The sequence below is a fragment of the Chroicocephalus ridibundus genome, chromosome Z, assembly GCF_963924245.1.
Source record: "Chroicocephalus ridibundus chromosome Z, bChrRid1.1, whole genome shotgun sequence".
Classification (NCBI taxonomy): domain Eukaryota; kingdom Metazoa; phylum Chordata; class Aves; order Charadriiformes; family Laridae; genus Chroicocephalus; species Chroicocephalus ridibundus.
This window is the reverse complement of record NC_086316.1, coordinates 70,564,504-70,579,753: the sequence shown is the minus strand read 5'-3', so window position 1 is coordinate 70,579,753 and position 15,250 is coordinate 70,564,504. Positions and strand designations below refer to the sequence as shown.

The following is a 15,250-nucleotide window of genomic DNA, read 5'->3' as shown; positions in this document are numbered from 1 at the left end:
CTGGGGTCACCATAGCTAAAGAGCATGGTTCATTCCTAGTGTTTGTAAAATAGATCTAGGCACTTAGTAAGAAGGTATTGTTATTTGCTTGAGTGTTTCAGACGAGCTGTTCTTTCTCTTAATTGCAGTTCTTTCTCTCTTAATGCAAACTATTAGTTTGCTCTTTTGCGAGTTTTTTCTTTTTTAGTCCACTACAGCTTTATTTTGTGATGCCAAGATGGCTGCCAATAAATCCACAAGACTCTGTAACTCTGTCACGTTCTATGGTAGGCAAGACATTGGAAAGGGATGCAGCCTGTGCCTTATTGTGCTGCCGGGCTGTAGTGTAAATGCAGACAAGCAGCTCCTCTTCCCAGTGTCTGCATTTGCCCATCTGTAAAATTGATAATGCCACTGACCCCCGCTGCAGACTGCTCCTGGATTTGCTGATGGAAAACATTGTCCGAGAGCATTAAAAGACCTCTTTAGAAATAGATTTGGCAAATTACCTTTAAAATTAACATGGCTGTTTCTATTGCTTGTTTTGCAGGCACTTTTTAATTTCTTCATTGGTAGGGTTTTCTCAGAGGAAGTGTTGGGCATTGGGACTGACTGAGCTGTTTCGGGTTCCAATGTGAATTTCTAATTGCAACCTGGCGTCTCAGTTTACCTTGCCTATTCCAGAAGATAACCTTCCTTGTAGCACTGTGCTTGCTGCAGGTGCCCACTTGGAAGATTAACTGGGCAATTAAAATAATTAAAACTAATAACTGTTCAATAGGTCACTAACTCTAGAGATGACCAGGTATGGCTGTTCAGTTTATTCCCCTTAAAAGTCAGGCGGGTTTGATCACCCACTGTGCAATACACTTGTCTCCATTTCCTTAATAATCACTTTCTCATCTCTAACCCTGGATCCTGTGTCGCATATCCTCTGACCTCTTCAATGGGGAAAAAAGGCTATCCTCAAGGCTTCCCTATGAGATTCCACCTGGAGTACTGCGTCCAGCTCTGGAGCCCTTAGCACAAGAAGGACATGGGCCTGTTGGAGCAGGTTCAGAAGAGGGCCACGAAGATGATCAGAGGGCTGGAACACCTCTCCTATAAAAACAGGCTGAGAGAGTTGGGGTTGTTCAGCCTGGAGAAGAGAAGGCTCCAGGGAGACCTTATAGCAGCCTTCCAGTACCTAAAGGGTGCCTACAAGAAAGCTGGGGAGGGGCTGTTTGCAAGGGCATGTAGTGATAGGACAAGGGGCAATGGCTTTAAACTAGAGCAGGGCAGGTTTAGATTAGACACTAGGATGAAGTTCTTTACAATGAGGGTGGTGAGACATTGGAACAGGTTGCCCAGAGAGGTGGTGGAGGCCCCATCCCTGGAGACATTCAAGGCCAGGCTGGATGAGGCTCTGAGCAACCTGATCTAGTTGAAGATGTCCCTGCTTACTGCAGGGGGGTTGGACTAGATGGCCTTTAAAGGTCTCTTCCAACCCAACACATTCTATGATTCTGTTCCTGTGATGCTGCTTTATCGTCAGATTCTTTGTCTTCTACCCTGCGCCCACCCTCCTTGTGCAGTGGAACAAATGGGGATACAAATAATCAGCTGAATACCAGTAAAGTTGCACCTTCACTTTTCAGCAAAACGCCAATATGTGTGTGTGCATATGTGCATGTGCAGTGCGTGCAAGTGCATGTGCACAAACCAAACCCCACTTCTGTTCCTTGCTTGTGAAGAATTGTTCCAGGACCTGTGGTAATTGAAATGGCTAAAATAATGGCTAAAATAATGCCATGATATGATTCAAAATGTGATCTGGAAGAAAAGGTGCTCGAAGACCTTAAAAAATAAAGCCTAAAAAAAAATAAAGTACACTACATTGACTTTGAATAAATTCAGTTTGTGAAATGAGCTGATATGTCTCCGTGTGTTTGGAAATACTGGACTCGCTGATGTTGGAAAAATCTCCAATTAAAAAAATAACAGCATTTGTCCTATGGCTCTTAGCTCAAAAGTTGTCATCGGCAGCTGTATCATAAAAATGTGTATTAGAAGTGATTGGTTCAGTATAAAAGTTCCAGAGATCTGTCGGATGGCATATAAAAATGCTAATGTGTTTTTAAGCCACTTTGGCAAGTGTGGTCATTGTCTATTTTGGTATGTGAGATGCTTCACCAAAACTTACTTTAAACTTAAAAACTGAGTATTTTAATTTCCAGATCTTACCAATGCCAGCAGCGGGAGAGGTTAACTGACTTTTTAAGATTTTATGAAAGGTTTGAACAGAGATGAGCTTTTCTTCACAAGTTATTACTTACCTCATGAAAACCTGCTTTGGCAATGCAGCATTTAAAAATACTGAATAAACTTCTCCCATTGCTGGTCTCATTTAGTATCTTCTTCAACTTTGTGCTGGTTTACACAATTAAGCATCTGGTTTATGCAGTTGTTGAATGCTGTACTACCAAACTGCTTTTTGGTAGGTGCACACAGTTTATATGTTCAGATTTGCAGTTTGGATTTAAAGCACCAAATCTGCAGAGAATAGGGCCAGGGAACAATGCTGGTATGATCTTACAGCGGACACAAGGAAAGCAGTTGCAATCATAATGTTTCTCATTAGTGGAGAATTTTACTTGCAATGACAGTGATAGTAAATATATGAATACTTGGAGTCATGAGTGGCCATCCAGAAATGCTGCGCAAGTCCTTTGTTTGTCATTTACCAGCTTTCATTTAATCCGTTATTTAAGTTAATGACTTCCTAAATGCCATTCAGGCTTTGTTATGTCGTCTTTAATCTGATTAGGAGCACATGAATAATTTAGCATGCGATTAAACCATGTAATTAATTTGTCCCATGGTAATGGACTGTTAAGTAGTTCCTTTAGTCTAGGATAAATACCAGGGTCTCAAACTTAAATTTTACAGCTTCTTGAAGATGTTCTTCTTGGAATAAATGTTTTTTATATATAAATACTACTTAAAATGAAAACCCTTCTCCCCCTGATTTCCTGAAATTGCTCTTTGACATCTGAAAGGCATGTTTGAGTTGAAGTGACAAGAAGAAATTGAGGATGCTTTGTTCAAAGATGCTCATCTCTAACGAAACCCTGTTTCACCTGAGGTCATCAGGAGCTTCACCATTTTGAAACAGGGTTTGGTTTTAGCCGAGCATTTTTGAACAAAGCATCCTCAGTTTCTTCTAATCACCAAACCTGCCTTTCAGACCTCCAAGGGGAATTTCAGGAAATCAGAGGGAGGAGAGCTCCAAGAGATCAGATGCAGGTTTATTTGTAATGTGTGCTGAAACCTGACTGACTGTATTTGCCCAGGTACTACATACTATGCTTTTTCATTTGAGTGATGCACAGATACTAGCACAGAGGAGAAGGCTTGCAAAGAAAATGCCAACTCTGACTCGGAACTGGCCTTGCTGTGCAGTGGCAATCCAGCGGCACATATAAGAAGGTTATTTAATATTAAGCTTGTGAATAATCCTGTTTGTTTTCCCTCATGTTCCAGCCTGAACTCCCAGTAATGTCACATAGGCTGCTTTCCACCATGATTCCTGTGCTTCATCGTCTCTTCATAATTTTTGCGAGGTGCTAAGCACTCTGACTCTGCTAGGGGAATTACTTAGCCATGTTCTCATGTTAAATATATAACCGTGCCTGCTTAAAATCAGATGTCTTTGACTTCTTTGCTGGATTGGGGCCACATTGCTGAGTCCTGACGGAATTTAAACTTTAACGCTAGCAAGACGCTGAAGAGTTTTGTTGGGTTTTTAAACTGCCACAGAAATGTTTTACAGCACTGGAATTATCATTTAATCTCTTTATGTAAAGTGTGAATAATTATCTCAGTGAAATGTTTTCCTTTAAGTAAAACCACATTTTTTAAAGCAGATTACTAGGGGGTTGGTTCTAGATACAGACACAGACATTTCTTTTTAATTTCTTGTTATGATATTTGACATTGAATTGATGCCTTATACTTCTTCAAACCATTTGGAATATAATTTTTGCTAATGTAGGGAAATTCTCTCCTTTTTCTTTGCAATTGTTTGTACAAATAACAAAGCAAAGAGCTTTTGTCTTCTGGATGACTGTTATCTAAGTATTAATAATAATTTCAAAAAAAAAAAAAAGAAGAAAAAGCCTCAGCAAAATTACCACCGTAGTTGAGAAAAGTGTTTATAGCCTGAAAAAATTACTAGTCTCATAAACAGGCCTGGATCCTTTTCCTTAGTGATACAAGTATGTGTAAAGCTGAGTATCAGCTCAGCAATTCATATCTGCATGATAGCAGGTAAATGTTGCAGTTTCTTTCAACTGAGATGCATCTACTTTGCTGCTTTGATGTGTTTTGGGGGCTGAAAGTCAAACAAAGCAATTAAGTCTTTTCCAAGTTAGAAGTTTTCTATCTGTGCAGTAGACAGAAAGTTAAGACCGTCACTTCAATTCTCTATTAGCAAGTCTCTTCTGACGGAGATGATCTACTAGTCTTATAGCTAAGATCCTCCCTCTTTGTACCTATTCCATTAGGTTACTGCTGTCTAAGCATAACAGATTTTATTGTAAGTAAAGAATTGATACACCATATGCCATAGCCATCCTTTTACTTCGTAGCCTAGTTCTTGGAGTATGACTTTATAGCTGGATTCACCTACAACAGCTTTCATGACAAACCTAGAGCAATGTCCAAACTCTGGATTCACTGAAGCGCTCCTTAACCACATCCAAGAACTGATAACCGTTTGGCATGTTACCAGTTTAAATGCAGTTTAAATCAGAATAATTAGCTGGCACTTCCATCCATGGGAAAAAGAAATCACCTCTGGTAAAATTGTTGAAGGTGTCTATTACGATGGAGAGACAAATAAATTTGGTGTTAAAATGAAGCTTTCATGTAGTCTCTTTTCCAAAATTAAAAGTTTGTTTAGGAAAAAAAAAATTTCTAAATCCAAAGTGAGCAATTATTTTAATACATTCCATTTTTAATTTTAATACTTAAAACTATTATAAATTATTTAGCCTACATAGAGCTCTAATTAATAATATGGAATTGCCTCTGTTCCAATAGTTATAGTTTCTCATAATGGTGTACCTTTTAATAATCCTCAAATTTGCATCAAACCATGCATAATAAATGCAGCTTTATGCCGGAGTCCCTCATTCTTTTCCAGTGGTGCTGCCTTTTGTTGTTAGGGTTTTTGTGTTTTGTTTTTTTTTTTCTGAAACTTGCCCTTTATGAGATTTTTTCCTTTTTTTTAATTTGCAGTACACAATTTCTGCTTTTACAGTATTATTCCTTGTTCTTTTCATATCCCAGATAACCACATACAGGAGGTGGATGGTGTGTTATTCATATCAACTGTGACAATTTGTTATTTCTGTTTCTTAACAGGGCTGAGTATATAGCCCTGACAAGGGTTCTATAAAAGCAGGCATTTATCCAAGTGCTGCTGATGACTCAATCAAGCTGTAATATCAGCAAGCAGGGGAAGAAGTCTTCGGTCCCTGTCAGTTTTAGATTGTGTTGATTGGAAGGGCTGTAACTCATTTCATCTGCAGGACGATGCTGTCCTGTTGGCATTCAGGGGAATGAGGGTGCGCTGGCAAAGTGATTTCAGCTATGCATGATCAGCCAAACCCATGTGAATGTTTTTACACAAGCGCAGAAAGATTTCCTCTAGGTGCCACTAATCTTGCCGTGGGGTAGCTTGGAAGGAGTAGCTGTGCTGTGAAAAATAAAGGTCTTTCACCCAGAAAAGTTCTGCAAGCCTCTACTGGGGAGTTGCATGCACAAGGTTCAGTTCAGATGTGGAGAGTCTGGAGTTACATTCCCTTCTCAGTACTTGGTTCTTACTCAGTGTTGGATGTATGTGGTGTGTGTTCATCTGCATTGCACGCTCTTGTGTGTCCTTGGCTGGGATCTAATGGGATGTTGAAATGTAGCAATGTACAGAAAAGCTCCTCAGATTAATCCTTTACTCAGTGGTTTTGTGGTTCATTTTGCAGCAGAGAGGCCACCTTTGGTTCTGGACTAGCTGCACGTGTGCTGCTTTGGCAAGCAGTGCTAAACTGGAGGAGGTTACAGAGGAAAAAACTCTCTCATATTTGGAGTACAGGGAGTTAACGGAGATGGCAAAAGCAGAAGTCCCTCCATAGGCCCAGTTTAATGAAGTGTAATGTCCTTCTCCTTCCTTCGAGTCCTTCCAGCTATCTAAACGTAAAGATCTCACTTCAAACAGCAGTTTTGTTTATAAGCAAAACTCTTTATGGTTTACTCGTAGTGTTAACATTGCTACCTGACCAGGGTAGATGCAAACCACTCAGTACGCTGTGACTAAGCTATTTATTTTCCCAGGGATTTTCTTAGCCCACTTCTGCCTGTTTATGCTGACTATGTTCGCATCCCACTGGAGAGATGTCGTGTTTAAATTAACTTGTGATTGACCTTACTCCAACATTGCTGTAGAAAAGGGCCAAGAATTTTTTTCATCCTTTTTATAACTCCTGGCTCCCTTTCTGTCCTGAAGCAATTAGCCTGACCTGACCTCTAGCCAAATGTTCCTGTGGTCAAGTTTCAGCTGGCTTGAGGACAGTCAGCTGCTGTAATTTTTTTTCTGGTTTTAGCTCTGTTCATTCTTACAAACTGCTGGAGTTGGGTAAGATATAGACTATTATTCCTTAGGATAGTGTATATTACCGACACTGAAATTTATTTTCTGATAAATAGCAGTGACTTTATTAGTGGCATTTGTCTTTCATACACATACAGAGGTAGGTGTTGGGAGGTAGATATTGCTAGATTGTTAAAGGTCAGTTTTGTGCTCAAGCTGACAGAGAAGCTGTCTCTAGCTAGGTTAATGCTGCAGCCTCTGAACAGCAGTGTTCTTGTTGGCAGCGAGCTCGCAAGAGTGTCTTAGAGGAACAGCAGTGGGCAGTTATAATACAGATCTGTGAGAACTTTCTGCAAGGCAGCAGCCGTCTGATGATGGGGCAGGTGGCACTTCAGAGGACTCTTCTCTCAGAAATGTTATTCTGTACCACCAAAAGCAGTGTCATGATGGGGCAGCTCCTGCTTTTCTCCAGATTGACTCCCACGAGACCGGAGCTGTGGTGGTGTAGCTCTGCCGTGGCCTCCAATACCTCTAAAAGTGGTAGTGGTACCCACAGCTCAGCAGAGCTTTTGGTATATGTGCTGGATGCAGAGGAGTCACGTAAGCCCTGGTGCTTCAAAACCTTTGCAGAGCTCATTTTACCTGGGACGGACCTTGAGTATAAGCCCTGCCCCAAGGGCTCTGGGTTTGAGCTCCAAGGCGGCCAGCATAACTTGCCCTTTCCCAGAGGCTTTGTACAAAGGATGGAGCATGACCCATCCATATTTTCGAATGAGAGGAGTTACTGTTTAGTGCTCACTCCTGTCCGTACTGGGCATGTTCAGAGTACACCAGTTGGATTTTTCTCAGTGGAGGATTCCATGTGGATTTAGGCAGAGCAGAGACACGATTGCTTTGCCTTGCTAATACAGTGGCGTTTGTGAGAAGCCACAGAAGCAGCATCATTTTGGCAAATGGCAAAGGATTAAGCAGCAATTTTGATCACCTTTGAGGTTTAGGAATGCAAATTAATCCTGTAGCCTGTTTTAGAGAGCTAGATGTTTTAGTTAAGGTCTGTGGCTCAGTTGGGACTTCCCAATAATTACAGAATTAAAGAAGTAGTAGGTGCTGCTGGAGGGGCGGTTGTGTCCTCCCTTCCACCCTGGCTGCTCACTCCCATGCCTGTGCTGCCCCTGCTCCGCTCCTGGGCTGAATGTGTGTGGAGTCCTGATAAATCCAGTTAGCAAACAGATTTGGATTTGTTACAATTAATGTTTATGGATTAATTTTAACTGGAACAATTTCCTAATGGAGTTCACTGCATGCAGGTATATAAACAAGTCTGCCAGCGCAAGAAGACCACCAGTACTGGAATGGATTGTTTTCATCTGCAGCAACGTGGTTGTTGACCTCTGGGATGTATTTCCAGGCTCCTGGGTTGGTGCTCCGGCTGTCAAACTGCTCTTGCTGGGAGGAAGCTGAGATGGCTGCCAGTCACAGCGCAGGGGTGGAGGGTATAGCTGTGCTATGATGGTTGCATGTGGAGGCTGATCCTGGTCCCACCACAGACTTGTTTCGTGGGGTTATGAAAAATGAAATGGTGTTCACAGATGTGCTCTGAATGACAAACTCATTTGACCACATTTGTTCTCACAGGAGAACTCCTGTGAGGGTCTGGGCTGTTGTCAGGCCGGAAGAAGTAGGAAAGCTTGGAGAAGAGTGGTAGGAAGATCAGCAGAGGCTGGTGGACACTGGAGAACGGGCAAGTGTTGAATACGGGGGCAGCACAGGATGCCTGGGTTTTGCACCAGGGAAGAGAGCAGAAGGGTTGTAAATAAAGTGACGTTGTGCTCAGGCCTGTGAAAGGGAAAACAAAACTTTAGGGAGAAAGGGGAAGGACAGAAGGGAAGGAGGGGCTGTTCAACAGGGTAGAAATCGTGTAAGAAGAGAGGAATTGACAGATACAGAGAAGCATTTCTCTAGAAGATTTATTAATAAGAGACAATCAGAATCCTTTAAACAAGAGCACGGATGGAACAGGGGAACAAATGAGCTAGCTGAAAACATAGCTGATCTCGGATGAACCTCGTGCTGTGCCAGTGTAGCTCCTTTCCGAGAGTAGGAGCATTGCTGGCCTGTGATTTGCTTTATGAACTTTTTCCCAGGCCTGTGCACTCCGGCTGTTGCAGCCTTCACTGCTCCCCAGGGTGCCCCAAATCCTCACCAACACACGCCAACCTCAGCCCACCCCTTCCTTCCTCCCTTCCCACGGGGATAAGTCCCCTTTGGAGGTCACCCAGTGCCAGGCAGGTCCCCAGAGCTCCCCCAGCTCTTCTCTTGGTGTGGCTGCCCCATGCCCACTCCGACTGGCCGCAGGGTGCCCGGGTGGTGCATCTGGGCATCCCCGCCGTGGTGTGGCTGTGGTGGGGGGAGCATCTCCTGGCTTGCCTTTGCAGGTCTGGGTTAGACTCCGCCAGCCTAGAGAGGTTGGAACAAATGCCTCCCATACTGAGCCTGAAACTCGAGAGTTATTGAGCAGTTGTGTTAATGAGGGTGTGAGAAATACCTTCTGATTTTCAAGTTTTGTACTAAACAGCATGAATGAGAAATCTGGAATTGGTAGTAGCTTTGGGTTTTTTTCTGTAGTGTGATTCAATCTGATCTCTTGGGGTAAGAAAATTAAGGAGGGAATTATCTTTTGTTACCATAGTTTCATGTACTTGGCGTGCTCGTATTTTATAGTTTCTGACTGAATTCAAACTTTGCTAACTCTGCTAGGAGACTGACTAGTTTTTGATACCCAGATTTAACAGCATCAGTTGTTAATCGGTAACACCCACGTACAGGTTGTTACTCATCAGTAGGCTTGGTTGTTTGGACACTTGTGATTTAGTCTCCTGTTAGATGAAGAAAGGAAATGTCTAATTGAAAACACTCCAGTGTACAATCGAGGTTTGTCATACTGATTTGCGGTCAAATGTAAAAGTGGAGCTATTTCTCTCTCTCTCTCCACTGCCTTACTGAGCTGGGCTGTCAGCGTATCTTGGCAGTTTTGTGCCACAGAACAAGAAACTGGTGCCTGACTGTTGCTTCAGCATTTGTGTTCATTTTGATGTTGCACCTTTGGCTTTGAAGGCCTCCAGTAGCCTCTGTGCTCCACTGGTGTGGCTGTAAATGGTCAGGTCCTACTCAATGGTATGCATGTTCCCCTACTACATACAGAGACCTCAGGGTCTCCGTATGACATTTCGGGGGCATGGTACAATTTTGTGCAGAAGGCTGTGCTGCCCACAAGTCCAGCCTATTCCAGCTTCTGCCCTTCCATGTTATTATCAGATCCTGGTGATAATGGCAGGGGCAAAGTTGTGTCCCTCAGACAGGATCGTGTGATGGGGTTGTGGGCTATGGATGTGGGAGGAGGAGTGGTGTGCTTTTGCGGGAGGTTGCAGAGGCTTGTTGGGTTACGCTTGGGCTGTAAAGGTTTGTATGCTTGGAGGTTGTGAAGGGTTGTGTGGATGGGCTCGGCTCCGTCGGAAGGTGCCTTCTCAGAAATTACATGGGCAGAAGTTTCCAGTATGAGACAGCGTGGGTGGCAGCCCTCGTAGAGCAGCGCGGCAGAGCAGGGGCACCGCAGACGGTGCTCAGGGTTTCGCAGGTGCCGGCAGGGAACAGAACAGAACAGAAGAGAGAATTAGCCCAGGTTACTCTCATTCTTGCAGCCCCACTGCTAGTGCCACCCTCTCCTCTTCTCCTGGCCTGCTGCCTGCCACGGGCAGTGGCCGTAGGTACTAAGCTGGTGTTTCTCTGCCAACCCAGCAAGGGTTATACATGGCATGCGAAGATGAACGTGGCTTAGAGGGGCATGAGCTAGAACGGGGATCATCGTGTCTTTGGGATACATCCCCCAAAGGCTGCTGGGGCTGGGGGTTGTAAGGGTGCTCCTCCCTGGAAGCAGGCTGGAGATTGAAAATGCTTGATTTCTTCCCCTTCTATATTAAATGAACTAGAAACCCGTAAGCTAGTTTTCTTGTAAAAATAGTATTTACTTGCTGTCCCCGGCTGCAAGATGATGTATGACCTTATGAGGCAATAAACTGTAAACTAAATAGACTTCTGGTTTAAATCCAATCAGAAATTCAATAAAACTAGATAATAGTTTAAATGTCATGTCATATTAGGTAGTAATATTAGTTTATAAAGAAACTCTTTTATTGTCTTTTGTTATTACAGAATTAGAGGTATGGATCTTCGGCATCTGCTGTTTACTTTGGCAGTGGTCTGCTGTGCAAATGACTCACTTTCTGCAAGTGATGGTAAGTTTTATGATACCTATCTGTGCCTTTGTTTGTGTGCATATATATATATATCTCTTTATATAAAGAGTATTTTTATATGTCAGGACTATGCAAGTTCCTTGATTGCAGTAACCTAGGTACATAATGTGAAATGTGAAAAATACATCAGTTAATCTTGTAAAGATAGTGGATGAGACTGAGATGTGTTGCAGAAGGTGAATTTCGTAGACAGCGTTAGATGCGTGATGTGTAAATAGGCTGGATCAATGTTGGTGTTAGGTATCTGGATTTTCTTTGCTCAGGTGCTGAAGTTATAAAAGAACTGTATGAGGTTAATTTTTGTTATAGAAGCTGTTGGGTTTTTTTCCTTAATAAGGCTTTTTAGTATATTCACATGTTAAGCGTAGAACTATTTGGAAGCACAGAGGAAGCATTTTAAGACTACACTTTGGGCCTGAGGCCAATATGAACAAGTTTCATAAGAAATATACTTAGACATTCTTGAGTAGAGTTTATAAAAGGGATTTGAAAAGAACATGTACCCTCAACCAGCCAGCTGTCTGTGGGTAGCCAGCAGAAGCCTTTTTAGCGAGGAGAAGCTGTGAATGCACATCCTGTGGTGTTCGTGATTCAACAGATCTGCCCAGGGTTCACATCCACTGAGTGTACCTCTGGGTTTACACAGTGCTTCTCCTTCCCATCCTTATTCACCACAATTCTTCCATCTTCTGAATTAAGTGCCAGGCTGGAAAGTACTTGGTCCAGCTGTGCTTTCTCTGATGTTTTTTCTTGTTGCAACCAGCAATGATTTAGAAACATCACCCGGAGGCCTGTTCTGACTCTGGCGGGTCCTCTGGGACTGGTCTTTCACTCATTTGGAACAAAAAATTCCCGTTAACTCCAGTGGAAGTTTAACACTGTGTCAGACTGCTCTGCTTACGCTGGTTGTGATCTGCTCCTGTAAACAAATGCAGCTTAACCTGGTCTGCTCTGTCTTGTTCTGGCCTTTGGAGAGAGCAGCAGCGGTTTTCCATAATTGCTAATTTTATGCAAACATGTTGCTGCTTCTCCCAGAGCTATGGAGCAGCTGCAGAAGGGCGGTTCCTTAAGCAGGTGCCCCTCCTGTGTCCTCAGTGTCAGCAGAGAAAGTCAGAGAGGGCAGTTTGACGAGTAATTTTGTTAAAAGTGGGGTGGAAAGAGTAATAAACCGATAAAATTTTCAGTGAAAATTTCTGAACCTCACTCAATTTCTATTTTTTTTCCTTTAACTGAATGCAAGTGTTACTGGATGCAAATTAAATACCTTTAGAGTTGCACGCCATGTTTCATTAGCCTTTCTAGTGTTAGTTTCAGAACGAAACCAAAGGGCTAGGGCATACTTGCCTGTAGTAATAACTGTCCTACTGTTTAAAGGTATAATCACCCCCCTTTGCCCTGATACAGTTCTGTAATTTCTTGAAGTTGCACACTTAAAATTTCTAGATTAAAAATGAGGTTTGAATAGGGAAAACACAAGTTCCTTTTTATTTACTTCTATGTGTGTGGCTCAGACGCCTGTCCTCTGTTATCAGGAAGAGAATCTCTAAGATTCTCTTATCCCTTCATAGTTAAGGCCTTTCCTTTAACATTTATCAAATTTGGTTTAAGTTCCTAGTGTATCTGACCATTGAAGGCGATGAATTAATCACATTTTCACTTGTGTTCCCTACTTTCATTTCCTACTTGCAGCAGCACTTCCACTCTGCTACCTACATGTCCCATGGGAAGAGCGTGCCTATTTAAGAAGTGTTTAAGGAAGCGTGGTGCAGTGAAGTGTTTATTTTCATATTAGAATTTGGCTGAAACAATGTGTTTTGAATCCTTCTCTGTCTTCTGATTTGGTTAAAAGAAGAGGAATTTTCTGACAGGAATTTGCAGAATAAAGCTATATACTCATTTTCCCTTTTTTGTGTACCAATCTCTTTAGTTAGACCTATGAACTGAAATAAAATTTTCAAATTCCTCCTTGGTTCTGCTGAAATGTGGAAAGTCAGTATTTCACAGTGAAATATGATACCTGTACCAGCTCCTATTCATTGCCTCATACAGAATGGTCAGTAGAACAAAAATGGATGTGTCCTGACTTGATCCTTCCCCCCCAGTGTCTGCATTTTACAGTGCACTCATTCAACAGACAAAAATAATCCCTGCCCAGATGCAGTCTACTAGACCAATTGATTTCTGTCTCAAGATTTAAGAGCATATGAGGATTTTTTGGTCCTTGGCAGATGAGGTGTGGTCTAGATGTCCTAAGTTCAGTAAAAATCTGTGTTATAAATAAAACTTAACCACAACATCATCTTTGTATAACTTTGTCTATACTGATGAAATAGTAACTTCCATAAGCTTACCTTCAGAATCAAAAAATGAAGAACATTTTAGTTGTGTTCCTGTGCTTAAATGCAAGACACAATACTAAATATTTATGTCCTGATTTGCTGCACTATTGAAGAGTTGTGTGTGTGAAGGGAAGAGAGCTTTGCTGTCCCAAGAATAAATTTCTAACCACTACACTGCTTCTAATGCCGTAGCACATTTATTCTGAGTAAGGGACATGCTCAGCTGAGAAAGCAATCCAAGAAAGTGTAAGTCAAACAGGAATATTTGAGATGACAGCAGGAGAGAACATCCATTTGCCATTTTTGCATGATTTAGGACAGAGTATTATTTGAGATCTGCTTATTAGCTCTTTTGTTCTTTTTTTCCCCACATGAATGTGCTTGTACCTGCATAAGCTCTCATGAGCATCCAACACCACTCAAGTAATGAATCCTGACAACCTTACAGAGCTCTGCCCAGCGCAGTCTTGCTGAGGCCTTCCTTTAAACTTAATTAGATGCACTCCATGCCTGTACCATATCTGATACGTTGCCCAAGGGACTGGATTTACAGTGTCATGGTTCCCTAAAAAATCCACTTCAGTAATTGTATTTCTTCTGGCAGCACATTAGAAAATAGCACATACTTGCTGATCTTCTACCAAAGCATGTTACTGAGACAGTGAAATACTGACTTATGGAACGCTTTTATGTCTTGAAAGTAAGTAAAGATTATGTTCACCCTTAAAAGACCTGTGCTTCAAGCTGGCTCCGTGCCATGGGGCTGGATCTGCTTTTGGCACAGGGTGAAATCCCATACATGTTTCCTCCTGGAGGGGGAGAGGGTGTGAGGCCAGCAGTTGGCCAGGCAACTGCACAGCATTTGGGACTAGATATTGGACATTTAGTCACCTATTTGCTGTCTCCAGGCTGGTGCCAAGTTCTGCTGGAGGCTTTCCATTGATTTAGCTCGTTTTCATGCTCTTCTTTTGCGAAGAGCTTGGCTTGCCGTCTCCTTAAACTGAGACTAGCGTGAAGTGACAGGGTTGCCCACCGTGTCCGAGATGGCAATGCTGAACGTGACCGAGCATGTCTACTGCACCAGGTCTTCAGCTGTAGTTCAGAACTGAGCAGGTCTGGGACTTGCAGCCCTCTACCAGGGAAAACTGACCCACACACTGTCCATGTCCTTGAGGTGCCTGCTGTACGATAGTAAGGGCAGAACAGAGGCAGTGGTAGAAAGAAAGTGTAAAGGCCACAATAACAGGAAGGTAATTTCAAATAGGCATGTAGTTACAATAGGTAAATGAGTTTTGTGCCCTAGGGATTGGAAAACGTAAGGCCTATTTTCACAACTAATGAAGACATTTTTCTTAAGTCAACAGAACTAACACTTCTAAGAGTTTAGGTTGCTTTGAAGATGGGGAATTGTGTGATTGTGAAAGTTTAGTTTAATTTAGTTAATTAGGTACATGAACAAGAAAGAGTACTGCTTCATTAGTACATCACCTACATCTGTGCAATATTAATAGTCATTCAAGGAAAAAATAAGAGCTTATGTACACATACACGATTTGTGTTTGAGATAGATTAATATAACTGCGGTGTTTCAAATACATATCCAGTACACACCTAGGTATTTTGCTTCACTATACCTGCTGACACCAGAAGTGGTTGAGGGGAATTGCTCCAGACAGACTGAAAAATATTTAGGAAGCAAAGTAAATTTTGTCTGCTCATTCCTTCTCTACAGCTGATGAGTGTAGGTCACATAAGGACATAGAGGAATAAACTGGGAATTAGTCCCAGTTAATAAAACAATACATAAGCTCAAGCAGTTCCAAAACTAATTTCTTCCCAGTGAAAAGAAGTGGGAAATGTCTTTTATAATTTTTTATACTAGATCAAAGTTCATTCTAGACTATTACAACTATGCTAATTCATCTTCTGAAGCAAGTTTAGAGGCATTCATATTTAATGATAGCACAATAAAAATATTTTTGAGTGAACTGGTT

The 15,250-nt window shown here is 42.1% G+C and overlaps 1 long non-coding RNA gene across 5 annotated transcripts in view; it reads left to right on the top strand.

Annotated features, from left to right (window-relative positions):
• Positions 1-15,250, top strand: part of LOC134509028 (uncharacterized) — a 102,603-nt gene that overhangs the window by 50,366 nt on the left and 36,987 nt on the right. For 3 of the 5 annotated variants that reach the window (XR_010069221.1, XR_010069224.1, XR_010069222.1), the window contains one exon: positions 10,814-10,896. This is a non-coding gene — a long non-coding RNA (uncharacterized LOC134509028). Of the gene's footprint in view, positions 1-10,813; positions 10,897-12,606; positions 13,054-15,250 lie in introns of those variants that run through there. The other 2 variants (XR_010069220.1, XR_010069223.1) reach the window with 2 other exon arrangements.